At 39.4% G+C, this 12064-nt stretch overlaps 1 protein-coding gene across 1 annotated transcript in view; it reads left to right on the forward strand.

The window, feature by feature from the left end:
• The window catches only part of LOC126248002 (zinc finger FYVE domain-containing protein 9), a 383986-nt gene that overhangs the window by 146681 nt on the left and 225241 nt on the right, over positions 1 to 12064 (forward strand). The gene's annotated exons all lie outside the window — the stretch shown is intronic.

The following is a 12064-nucleotide window of genomic DNA, read 5'->3' on the forward strand; positions in this document are numbered from 1 at the left end:
GTGAATCACATGCAGTATTCTCTTCACCATAAGAATAATACCAATATAAACATTTTGCCATGTATTCTTTCGTGTTTGCTGGTATCTCATTTAAATCCTGTCTGCCTAATAAACTACGGAACTAGAGTGAGACAACAGGAAACGCGGAAGAATACACATATCATGTCATATTTATATTCGTATTATTCTTATGCCTAATAGTGATACAGTCAGAAATGAAGCATGGCAATTGAGTAGATTTTTAAATCTAAGATGAGTCTAATTTCTGTGCAGAAAGTAATGTACTAAAGAGGCGTCTGCAAAGATTTTCAAACAGAAAAATTTTCGCTAAATTCTCGTTCAGAACATCTTCTATCATACGCAGTTTATTATTTGGTTCTTGTTGATCATTATCAAAGAAAGCAGCAGTGTAAATAACAACAAATAGCAGTCTCTTGCCATTGTTTCGCTAATGAGACGATTCCTCTTTTTTTTTTTTTTTTAAAAATTGTAAGCGGCAGCAGCGCACTCCAAAGCAAGCCATGCCGCGAGCGGCGACAGGTCGTGAACACACATTACCGGAATGCGACAAACAATGCATGACACAGTACAGTAATACATTTTCAGCTTAGAGTGATGTAAACACCTATAACAAAGAGAATGGCACTTATTAGAGCAAAGAAAAATAAGCAATCAATTCAAACCAGACGAAGCACGTGAAAAACGAAGGGTACCCGTATAAATGCGTACGGAGCACCTGACGCGTAGCAATGGCTACTTGGTAAAGCTTAACTGCTAAGCTTACGACTCGAACCAAACTACTGTAGCTGTATCGTCATTCATTCGACCTAAATTGTGTCTCATATCACAATGGACTAACTTTGTTTCGATTCAGAGGTGCGGCCTGAAACTTTTCTCTCCCCTCAAATTTCAGGTGCGGCTTAGATTCGGGAAAAATTTTTTTCCTTGATTTCGTGTCTCATTTTTCAGGTGCGGCTTAGATTCGAGTGTGACTTAGATTCGAGTAAATATGGTACTAAAGACCTTGCACTCAAGGAGTTCCTTGTGAGTGAGGTGCAGGCAGATTAAGACACTAGATTCACATTTGGGAGAAGTGTGTTCAAAATTCTCACCTGGCCCTCATATTTTACATTGGAGAGCCAAAGAAACTGGTACACCTACCTAGTACCATTTAGTGCATCCACGAGCATGCAGAAAAGCCGCACCACAACATGGCATGGACTTGATTAATGTCTGAAGTAATTCTGGAGGGAATTGACACCATAAATCCTACACTGCTGCCCATAAATCCATTAGATTATGAGGTAGTGGAGATCTCTTGCGTGTTGTAAGGCACCCCAGGTATGCTCAATAATGATCATATCTGGGGAGTTTGGTGGCCAGTGAGAGTGTTTAAACTGAGAAAAGTGTTTCTGGAGCCACTACGTAGCAATTCTGAATGTGTAGGCTGTCGCATTGTCCTATCGGAATTGCTCAAGTCTGTCGGAATCCACAATGGACATGAATGGATGCAGGTGATCAGACAGGGTGCTTAGGTACATGTCACCTGTTAGTCGTATCTAGGTGTATCAAGGGTCCCGTATCACTTCAACTGCACGCGCTTCACACCCTAACAGAGCCTCCACCAGCGTGAACAGTCCCCTACTGATATACAGGGTCTATGGATTTATGAGGTTGTCTCCATACCCATACATGTCCATCGGCTCCATAAGGCCATATCGATGATTTTTCGTTGAATGGTTCATACACTGACACTTTTAGATGGCTCAGTATTAAAATCTGCAACAATTTGCAGATGGGTTGCACTTCTGTCACCTTGAACGATTCTCTTTAGTCGTCATTAGTCCCGTTCTTGCAGGATCTTTTTTCAGCTGCAGCAATGTCGGGGATTTCACATTTTACCGGATTCCTGATATTTACGGTACACTCATGAGAAGATCGTACGGGAAAATCCCCACTTCATCGCTACCTCGGAGATCCTGTGTCCCATCGCTCGTGCACCGACTATAACTCCATATTAAAACTCACTTAAATCTTGATAACCTGCCATTGTAGCAGTAGTAATTGAGGTAACAACTGCACCAGACACTTGTTGTTTTATGTAGGCATTGCCGACCGTAGCGCCATATTCTGCCTGTTTAAATATCTCTGTATATGAATATGCATGCCTGTACCAGTTGCTTTGGCACTTCAGTCTAGATTTTCTATAGTTATCTTAAATAACATCAAGCAAGTACCTGAATTTTCAGGGAACTTGTGGTCTGTTGCCAACACCACCATTGTTAACAGGACATTAAACCTTGATCAGAAAAATAATGTATTCCCCAAGAGACAGTAAAAAATTTCTGAAGGATACTGTTACTGCTGTTATTGAGAAGACTATTTAAACTCTGGGTTACAGTGAGAATGTACTGTGAATTCCGTAGGTAAGAATTTACAAGCTACAAGTAATTTTTTAAAAAATTGTAAATCTCACTGTCAAAACAGTTCAAACAACATACTTTCAAGCATATTATGACATTATAAGCAGTGTTGGAATATACGTTACATATATGTAACGGGAACTGAAGGGTTTTAGGAGGTGATATCTCAGAAGGATCCATCCTATGCCTGTTATTTTTTCTTGCATTTGTTAATGATCTTTCATAATGACATTGACAGATGCTAAATTTGTGCCATTTCCAGGTAATATAAAAGATGTGATAAACAGGAAGAAAAGAATAGTCTTAAAGAAGCTAATAATTTTCATGGACATTAATAAATTATGTATCCAATTCATCACCACGAAACTTTGGAAAGGCGCAGTACATGCAGTTCAGATATGCATAACTTGTCAGCACAAAGAACTTATTTAGCTGATGAGTTTGCATTGGTGATCTCACTGAAGTTTCTCTCCGGTTCCTCTCTTCACGTTCTATTTGTACCAGTTCTTGGTTTGTCTCCACAGATTGATGATAATTGACAAATGTTCTGAATTTAAATTTGTGCTGTATCCATGTCACCTGTGATGCCAATTTCCAGAAAATATCTTTCAGTTTTAAGTAGACAGTTGTTCTTAACCTTTATACAAATGACAACATATATTTTGGTTCAGCTGTCATTATTCATTCTGAAAATTTCAGATTTTCTTAGTATGCTGATAAGATTCCTTTATAATCCACATTCCTCCTATACAGACATGCCAAAAATTTTCTTTGCACTCTTCCTTTCTGTTTTTCTGTGCCCTGAATTAGTGATTCACATCCAGTTGTCAAGGTCAGCAATGTATAAACTGCTTATGGTGTAATTACTGTGTTGTTGATGCCATGGTTTTCATTCCAGGAGATAGATATTTTATTGTATCTGTGCCAGGTGATTCTATAGGCTTTTTGTAGTTGAGGAATTCTCTCTTTGTTTACTTCATTGTTTAATCATGAAAGTTAATGATGGTGACAATGCCCTTCAGACATGAATGAATGTCCAAAGGAACAAATGTTCTGATGATTACAGCTGTGGTAATGAAAGTTGTATACTTTCCCATAAGGTTCTGAGTTATCTGTGTGTTATTAATAGTAAATACCACATAACTGTAAATGTGACTTCATGTAACAATGCTATTTCATTTTAGACACTTTACTACAACCACCTAGGGATTATTTTATGTATTTAAGTGTGTACATAATTGACACATTTATGACACATATTGTGGTAATTTTTCTTGTAAAATGAGCTAAGTTTCCTTACTTGATCTGCATCCATGAGAAGCCACATCATTTAGGACTTACAGGATGAACATATAATCTAAGCATATCAGTTGTTTGGTTATATTCGGCGTTGGAAATTCATCCGTCACCATTCTTGTCTTCAAGGTGCCCTCATCAAGCTGAGCAATTTGTTTAGAGAGCATGTTAATTAGAAAAGTCATTAACTGAAAATATTCAAGGCAATATGACCCTGAAAATTTGAGGTGAGCTAGGAGACATATTTCGGTATAAGCACATGTACTATTCAATAGTGCAAATTCCCAGCAGTCAAGAAACTCATTTTATGTTTCTTGAAATTAATTATCTTGTGTGGTAATTGAATAGGAGTTAATAGAGGTTGCCACTTTCCATTGTAAATTCTTTCATAACTACTTAGATATTGTGTACTTTGAGTAAATACTTTTGTTACTTTAATTTTTCTGTACAAAATGACATACAGCAGCACTGATCCATTAACTCGGTAACTGATAATTTCGTGTAATTCACTTTAAGTTGCAGTATGTGAACAGGATGATTCACATTTGTGTAAGGATAATAGTTACATGTATTTTTGTAAACCTATTACCAGCAACATTTTCTGTAATCCAAAATTCTGTTGGTTCTGGAAGTCCATCAGAAACAGTAATCTCCAATCTTGCCAAATTTTAAGGCATTGTGCACCAAATAACAGTTTGTTCCTAAGCTGCTCCCTATGATACCAGCAGCTGCATTGATCGTTAACAGTTATCTATAATGACGGTGTTGATTAATGACAACGAAGGATTGCTGTGCATTTGTAATATTAAGAATTCTATGTGACCGAAAGGAAAATGTATTGAGTGTGTTCTTAAGTGATTGTTATTTATTTGCTACGTTTGAACAATTGCAATTGATTATGTCAATGTTATGTTACTATAGTTTAACTAAATTGTAGATCATCAGCTGAGTGTAGTATGTGACTATCTATTTATCTGTACAAAACTGACATTGCTTTGTCCACCAATCTTAACTTGGTCATGTACAAACATACTTCGTCTTACCAATTACCCAGACTGACAGCAGCTTCCAGATTGTCAATAAATGCTGACACATTCATAATCGCTCTACTCGAGAAAGGAGGCACCAGGCTAGCTGCAGTGTAATCTACAGAAGGAACAGGTACACTGAGTGAAGCTTATAACTCTTCTGTCCCAGCGAGTTCACATTTTCTACTTGTTATCTGCCATTAAAGTAGGTAAAGTGTCCACATGCCTTCATAACATGGGAATATTCTGTGATAGCTCAGCCATCTGCTTCATCAGATTCGTCTACTTCCTGTATCATCATTGCTCATTTTTTCAGGCATTTGTCCAACCTCTATCTACCAAAAATGCAATATACTTCAACTGCATCACACATTAACAAAGCAGTGGCAGCTACCACAAACATTCGAGCATAAGTACAAAAAAATATCAATCCGTACAATGGATCATTCAATCAAGACTCAAGAACACTGATGTGCCTCATGCCCATAATGTTGGCAAGTACTACATATAACTGGTACTGGCTGCATACATGCAGTTTGTGACCTGCCAAATTACAATACTGGCACCTCGTTGGCTGTAAATAGTACTCCCTACAATTTCCTTTTAGCTGTAATAAATCTGCCAGTACGCATGGTTTGGTAAATTATACCTTCACATTCTTATACACCTCACTTCTAGTTATCATGGCAGTATACAAAACAAAAAGGCCACAAAAATATAAAACTCACTCAGCAAAACCATATTGCTGAACTGTATGTTGTGGATCAAAACATGGTCCTGGACCCAGCTACAGACATCAGTGACCATTTCTGATACCATATAGAGGGCGGGGGTGGCAGGCCTCTAAGGTGGATGGTGGAACTGGGATTGCAGAGGTCAGGAGGCCATTAGTTAACCACCCTGGGTGTTGGAGTGGTGCAGTGATTGGATAAGTGGTAGTGGTTGAACATATCATCATGAAAACATCATTATTAAAACATTCATCTATTGCTCATCAACTACAACAGTCGTGGTGATACTTGGAGAAGCCAACATCCCGTGGATGTAAGCGGCAGCCTGTGAAGAGGTGCGTCCATCGACAGGTAGTCTGCCAGTGTGCAATATTATTTAGCTGGTGGAATGAAGGCATCAGCAACTCGATAAGGCAACTGATTACAGGAGTGAGCGGCAGCCCACAATGCAGACTAGAGGCTGCACAGCATGGGGCACACTGAGGTGCACAGCATGGAGGTGGACACTAGTTGATACTTCTAGATTCATAGAGCATTGCTGGACCGCCCTCAGAGCTGGTGGCTGGCAGACTGCTATCCCTCTGACTAGAACTAAGGAGTATTAATACAGGCTTGACCAGTCCTTGTTTTGCTAAACCATCAGTTTGTGTCATGTAAGCCATAACAGAACCATGGCATAGAAGTGAATCAATCAGGTCAACATGCCACAGCGGCTCTGCCTATCTGCTGCATCAGTTCTGTTACACTTCTGATCCCTCTGCTTGGCCTTAGCATGTGGTAACCTCAGGACGCCTCAGACACAGTGCTTACCATATAAGCTGGTAGCCCCTGATCTCACCTCACGTAGCCAGCCTTAACTGACCTGTTTTCATGGTCTCTTGCGTTAACAGTGGAAGATGTCTCAATTTCACTCAGCTGTGCCCAGTAAATTATTTGTGGTGCAACTATTCTGTGTGGACAGATTGCTAATTACATTGTAAGTATTGAAACGAAAAGTGAAGTGTTGTAATTTGGAAGTTTTCTCTATTTGTTTTTTAACACATCAACTGTTGTGGGATTGTTCGTCCTGTCTGCAGGTGCAATTTGTATCTGTATCCATGTATTCTGTATACGTGAGAACTATTTGAGTAGTTTTGTTTACAGTACATAATCTATACATTTCCAGTGTCTGCGACACACACTGATATGTGTGACTACTCTTTGGTGAAAATTTTTGGTGGCTTGATCAATCAAGTTGAGAAGTGGGAGCAAGCTATCATCCATCTGCAATATTTTCTTGGGTGCCCCATGCTCATTATTATCATCCCATCTTGGGGAGATGCGTGGCCCATTCTCCCCCGACTCTAAGGAAACCGGCTGCCATGTGTATCACCTGTTGTAATTTCAATCAATTGTAAAGTCAATATTGATATCCTACCTTACTCATTATCATGGTTTGCTGCCAGGAAATACTTGTCGAATGAGCACTGACTATGTTATTCACCCGATAGTGATCAGCTCCCTCATGGAGTGAGCTACTACTTTTCATCTGGTTTATTGCACTGATCATAGATAGCACTTCTACGATGTGACTTTTCAGTGGGAAAGTGACAGTGGCTTAGTTAGCTACTCTGAACCATTATTTAATAAAATACACTGATTGAATAATAACATTATTCAATATTTGTCAACAGTTAGTTAAACTTGGTGAAGTCAGCCTATACAGAAAAGGTGAGCAATAGTCAGATTCAGCTACTGACAACTGACTGTGCTTCATCATATCCCTATCTTTCCTGTCACCTCATAACCTGAAAAATAAAGAAAAAATATTGTAGTTTGCATCACTGAATGTGCACAAATGTCATATTAGGTTTCTTACTGCTTCCAGTGAGGGCTCATCTTCTAATAATCACATGAGCATGTAATATGCTGTGCAATGCTGCCACATAAGTACACAGTACAATGAAAATGCTAAAGACAACTGTTGCATTTGTGTTTACTTTCAGTGCCTGGTGTTAATTAAGTATTTTTAGGCAGGCTTCATTTGACTGAAAGTAAGGCCTATTACGCCAAATCTCCTAAGTTGCCTTAAAACCCAGAGGCTTCACCATACTATCTTATGAGATAAAGGCAATGCAACACATGGAATGTGTGATCAAGCCATGAATTAACAAGTTATTACCACCACAGTGCATTAACTGCACAGAGAAACACATAGTATTGAGCCAGGAACATCCTAAGTTCAGTGAAGAGAAGAAAATCCAAGAAATTAAACCAACAGAACACATGCGAGATGCTGAAATGAAGATCTTTAAGTCAATGCAGCCACGTAGCTTTGGTTTATCGTTTGCATTCACATTCATTAAACCAACTATTGAAGAGTATGTCCAACCCAAACCTGTAATGCTGTTACCAGTGTCTCATTGTGAAAATGCACACGTAGAGTTGCATTTAAAAAATTAAGAAAAAAGAATCCATAGTCAATTCTAATTTGATTTAGTCAACTAAAGAGATCTGCCACTTACTGAAAATAGAGAGTGTCTCCCCAGCTACAGCTCTGCTCCCCTCAATGCAAAACAGAAAGGCAGCAGCTAGAGACATAGCAAAGAAAGAACCGTGAAAGCCTTGTGATCAGGAAACTTCAAAAAGGTCTTACATAGGTGGTGGTAGTCTAGATGTAGGCACTAGTACTGTATCAAAACCATGTGTTTTCCTAACCTGTTTGCCTGTCAGCAAGCCAACTATGCAGAAGGAGAAGCCTATGTGAATAATGGCACTCATATGTCATTGGAAAATGAATGGTTACAGAATGCTCATAGAGGACCTAAACATCCTAGCACTGGCAAAACCTCTGTGATTATGTCTACACTCAAGTTCTTAGATCCCACCATGCTGAGGATTGCAAGGTTTAATAGTCCTCACTAATAACCCTTAACAAGTTGTCTCACTTATTAGTTCAGGGCAGCACCCCCTATAGAGGAAAGCCTGCGCGCCTGCTCAGTGACATCACGCACATAGTCTGGTGCCAGTGCTCGCAGTCCATTTGGCCACAGCAATACACTGTTAAGGGAACCGCACGAGGAAAATTTGTAAAGAAATTGTCCGCAGCTCGTGGTCGTGTGGTAGTGTTCTCGCTTCCCGGGTTCGATTCCCGGCGGGGTCAGGGATTTTCTCTGCCTCGTGATGACTGGGTGTTGTGTGCTGTCCTTAGGTTAGTTAGGTTTAAGTAGTTCTAAGTTCTAGGGGACTGATGACCATAGATGTTAAGTCCCATAGTGCTCAGAGCCATTTTTTTTTTAAAGAAATCTGACATACCTCTCTCATGAATTTCAAGATTTCCTTTCTTAAATGACCCACTTCTTTTGTCTGTAACTTATTTCTGCATACCTTTTAGCCCCGACGTAAAAAGTGGCAGTAATAACTTTCACTATCTGAGGCATCAAAACTCCCAAATGAATTGACCCATTTCATTGTAGTTTATTTTAAAGTTGCTTTAATGGGGATTGTCATGACTTGTTTGATGACAGTCTGGTTAGCCATTCAAAGATCGTCAGCTATACAAAGTACAAGTGTTGGCCGCCAGTGTGTTCTTTTCCAATACCATTCCTAGACTGTAAGTGCTGTAGTATAAATTGTAAATTTCGAAAAGGCCTGTCTAAACATCTGCAATGGTATATATTTATCTTTTATGGCTGACCACCATTCACCATTCTTCCGTTTTGTAGTTCCTGTGTAAGATGATTTTTAATGACAAAAATTTTGATTGAAAGCCACCCACGAAAGATTCTCGTATGCTCTCGTGGACTTTCTATTAGGGGTTTTGTTTTGTTTTTTTAAGTTAAATATTGCATCACTTTGACGCAGGTCTAATAATGTGGACGGCATTTTGCAAAGTAGCACACTGGCAGCTAACATTTTACGGACACTGTTATTGCCACTGTTTATTCCTTATGTAGCAAAATCCATTTTAAAACCTGATTGGATGATATACCTGTGAATTAAAAAAGGAAACGCGAAAATTGGGCAAATAGTGTTCGAATTATAACAGCACCCCCTATAGAGAGGCACTGGTAATAAGTAGTTGTATGAGTTATTTCAAAAACTAACACTACCATGAAAGACATGTTCTACATATGTTTTAGTACACCATTTCAGCAACCTTGTATTCATGCTTTTTTTAAATTTAAAGAAATTTCTCCTGTTAATAGTTTTTAAGTGAAATGCAGTTCTAATGAATGATATGATATCTCTTCTCAGTTTGTGCACCTTTCCCTAAGAAACTTTCTTTCCATTAAGAAAATCTCACTGACCCAAGATGAGTATGTAATGGTATTGCCAGAAAGTTTTGGTATGCCAATACAAATTTCAATGAATTCTTTCTCCGTAAGTTAACTAAATTTTCAATTATGTATTGAAATTACATAACGTCGCAAAATACAGATTACCAGGTTAGAATTTTGCTGCTCTAAACTGAATACCTTTGAAGAAAGAATGTTTCTGTACTAAGAAATATATACTTTTGAAACAAACTGTTTGCATGAATTACACATAAATAAATTTCGACTACAAAATAAATTTTCAATTCATCTGTTGAGAAGTTTTATGAAGTGATGTGACCTGCGATGAAATAATTGTGAAAAATGAACACTTACCTTCATTTGGCATCACATTTGGGCTGCACTCACCGTGGCTTAGATACTTCATCCTTCCATAAGTTGGGAGAAAGGGGTGGGGGTGGTGGTTCAGCTCAATCTAGTTGCAATACTTTGACAGATCATCATTCCAAATTATATATAGTAGTAAACTATTAGAAACAGTTTAATTGTTGAGAAGTGGAACACAAGTTTCATCCAAGGAATAGAAAAGCAACTGAAATCACTCAACAGAGGAAAGTCCACTGGACCTGACGGGATACCAATTCGATTCTACACAGAGTACGCGAAAGAACTTGCCCCGCTCCTAACAGCCGTGTACCGCAAGTCTCTAGAGGAACGGAGGGTTCCAAATGATTGGAAAAGAGCACAGGTAGTCCCAGTCTTCAAGAAGGGTCGTCGAGCAGATGCGCAAAACTATAGACCTATATCTCTGACGTCGATCTGTTGTAGAATTGTAGAACATGTTTTTTGCTCGAGTATCATGTCGTTTTTGGAAACCCAGAATCTACTATGTAGGAATCAACATGGATTCCGGAAACAGCGATCGTGTGAGACCCAACTCGCGTTATTTGTTCATGAGACCCAGAAAATATTAGATACAGGCTCCCAGGTAGATGCTATTTTTCTTGACTTCCGGAAGGCGTTCGATACAGTTCCGCACTGTCGCCTGATAAACAAAGTAAGAGCCTACGGAATATCAGACCAGCTGTGTGGCTGGATTGAAGAGTTTTTAGCAAACAGAACACAGCATGTTGTTATCAATGGAGAGACATCTACAGACGTTAAAATAACCTCTGGCGTGCCACAGGGGAGTGTTATGGGACCATTGCTTTTCACAATATATATAAATGACCTAGTAGATAGTGTCGGAAGTTCCATGCGGCTTTTCGCGGATGATGCTGTAGTATACAGAGAAGTTGCAGCATTAGAAAATTGTAGCGAAATGCAGGAAGATCTGCAGCGGATAGGCACTTGGTGCAGGGAGTGGCAACTGTCCCTTAACATAGACAAATGTAATGTATTGCGAATACATAGAAAGAAGGATCCTTTATTGTATGATTATATGATAGCGGAACAAACACTGGTAGCAGTTACTTCTATAAAATATCTGGGAGTATGCGTGCGGAACGATTTGAAGTGGAATGATCATATAAAATTAATTGTTGGTAAGGCGGGTGCCAGGTTGAGATTCATTGGGAGAGTGCTTTGAAAATGTAGTCCATCAACAAAGGAGGTGGCTTACAAAACACTCGTTCGACCTATACTTGAGTATTGCTCATCAGTGTGGGATCCGTACCAGGTCGGGTTGACGGAGGAGATAGAGAAGATCCAAAGAAGAGCGGCGCGTTTCGTCACAGGGTTATTTGGTACCCGTGATAGCGTTACGGAGATGTTTAGCAAACTCAAGTGGCAGACTCTGGAAGAGAGGCGCTCTGCATCGCGGTGTAGCTTGCTCGCCAGGTTTCGAGAGGGTGCGTTTCTGGATGAGGTATCGAGTATATTGCTTCCCCCTACTTATACCTCCCGAGGAGATCACGAATGTAAAATTAGAGAGATTAGAGCGCGCACGGAGGCTTTCAGACAGTCGTTCTTCCCGCGAACCATACGCGACTGGAACAGGAAAGAGAGGTAATGATAGTGGCACGTAAAGTGCCCTCCGCCACACACCGTTGGGTGGCTTGCGGAGTATGAATGTAGATGTAGATGTACTGACCATGCTGATATGAATGAATGCAAATGAAATTAAAAAATTCTGTGTATGAATGAATTTATTTATTTCTTTTATTCATCTTCCATACATTGCTCATTATTCATCATCAGTTTTCAGTTTTCTTCTCTTCACCCAATTTTGGCTCAACTGCACATTAACTTCAACTTATTTGCAACAGTGGAACGGAAGGGGTGGGGGGAACTGGCTTTAAATGTTCTTCATATGAAAACTGTTTCCAATG

Source organism: Schistocerca nitens, chromosome 3 (assembly GCF_023898315.1).
Source record: "Schistocerca nitens isolate TAMUIC-IGC-003100 chromosome 3, iqSchNite1.1, whole genome shotgun sequence".
In the NCBI taxonomy this organism is placed as follows: Eukaryota; Metazoa; Arthropoda; class Insecta; order Orthoptera; family Acrididae; genus Schistocerca; species Schistocerca nitens.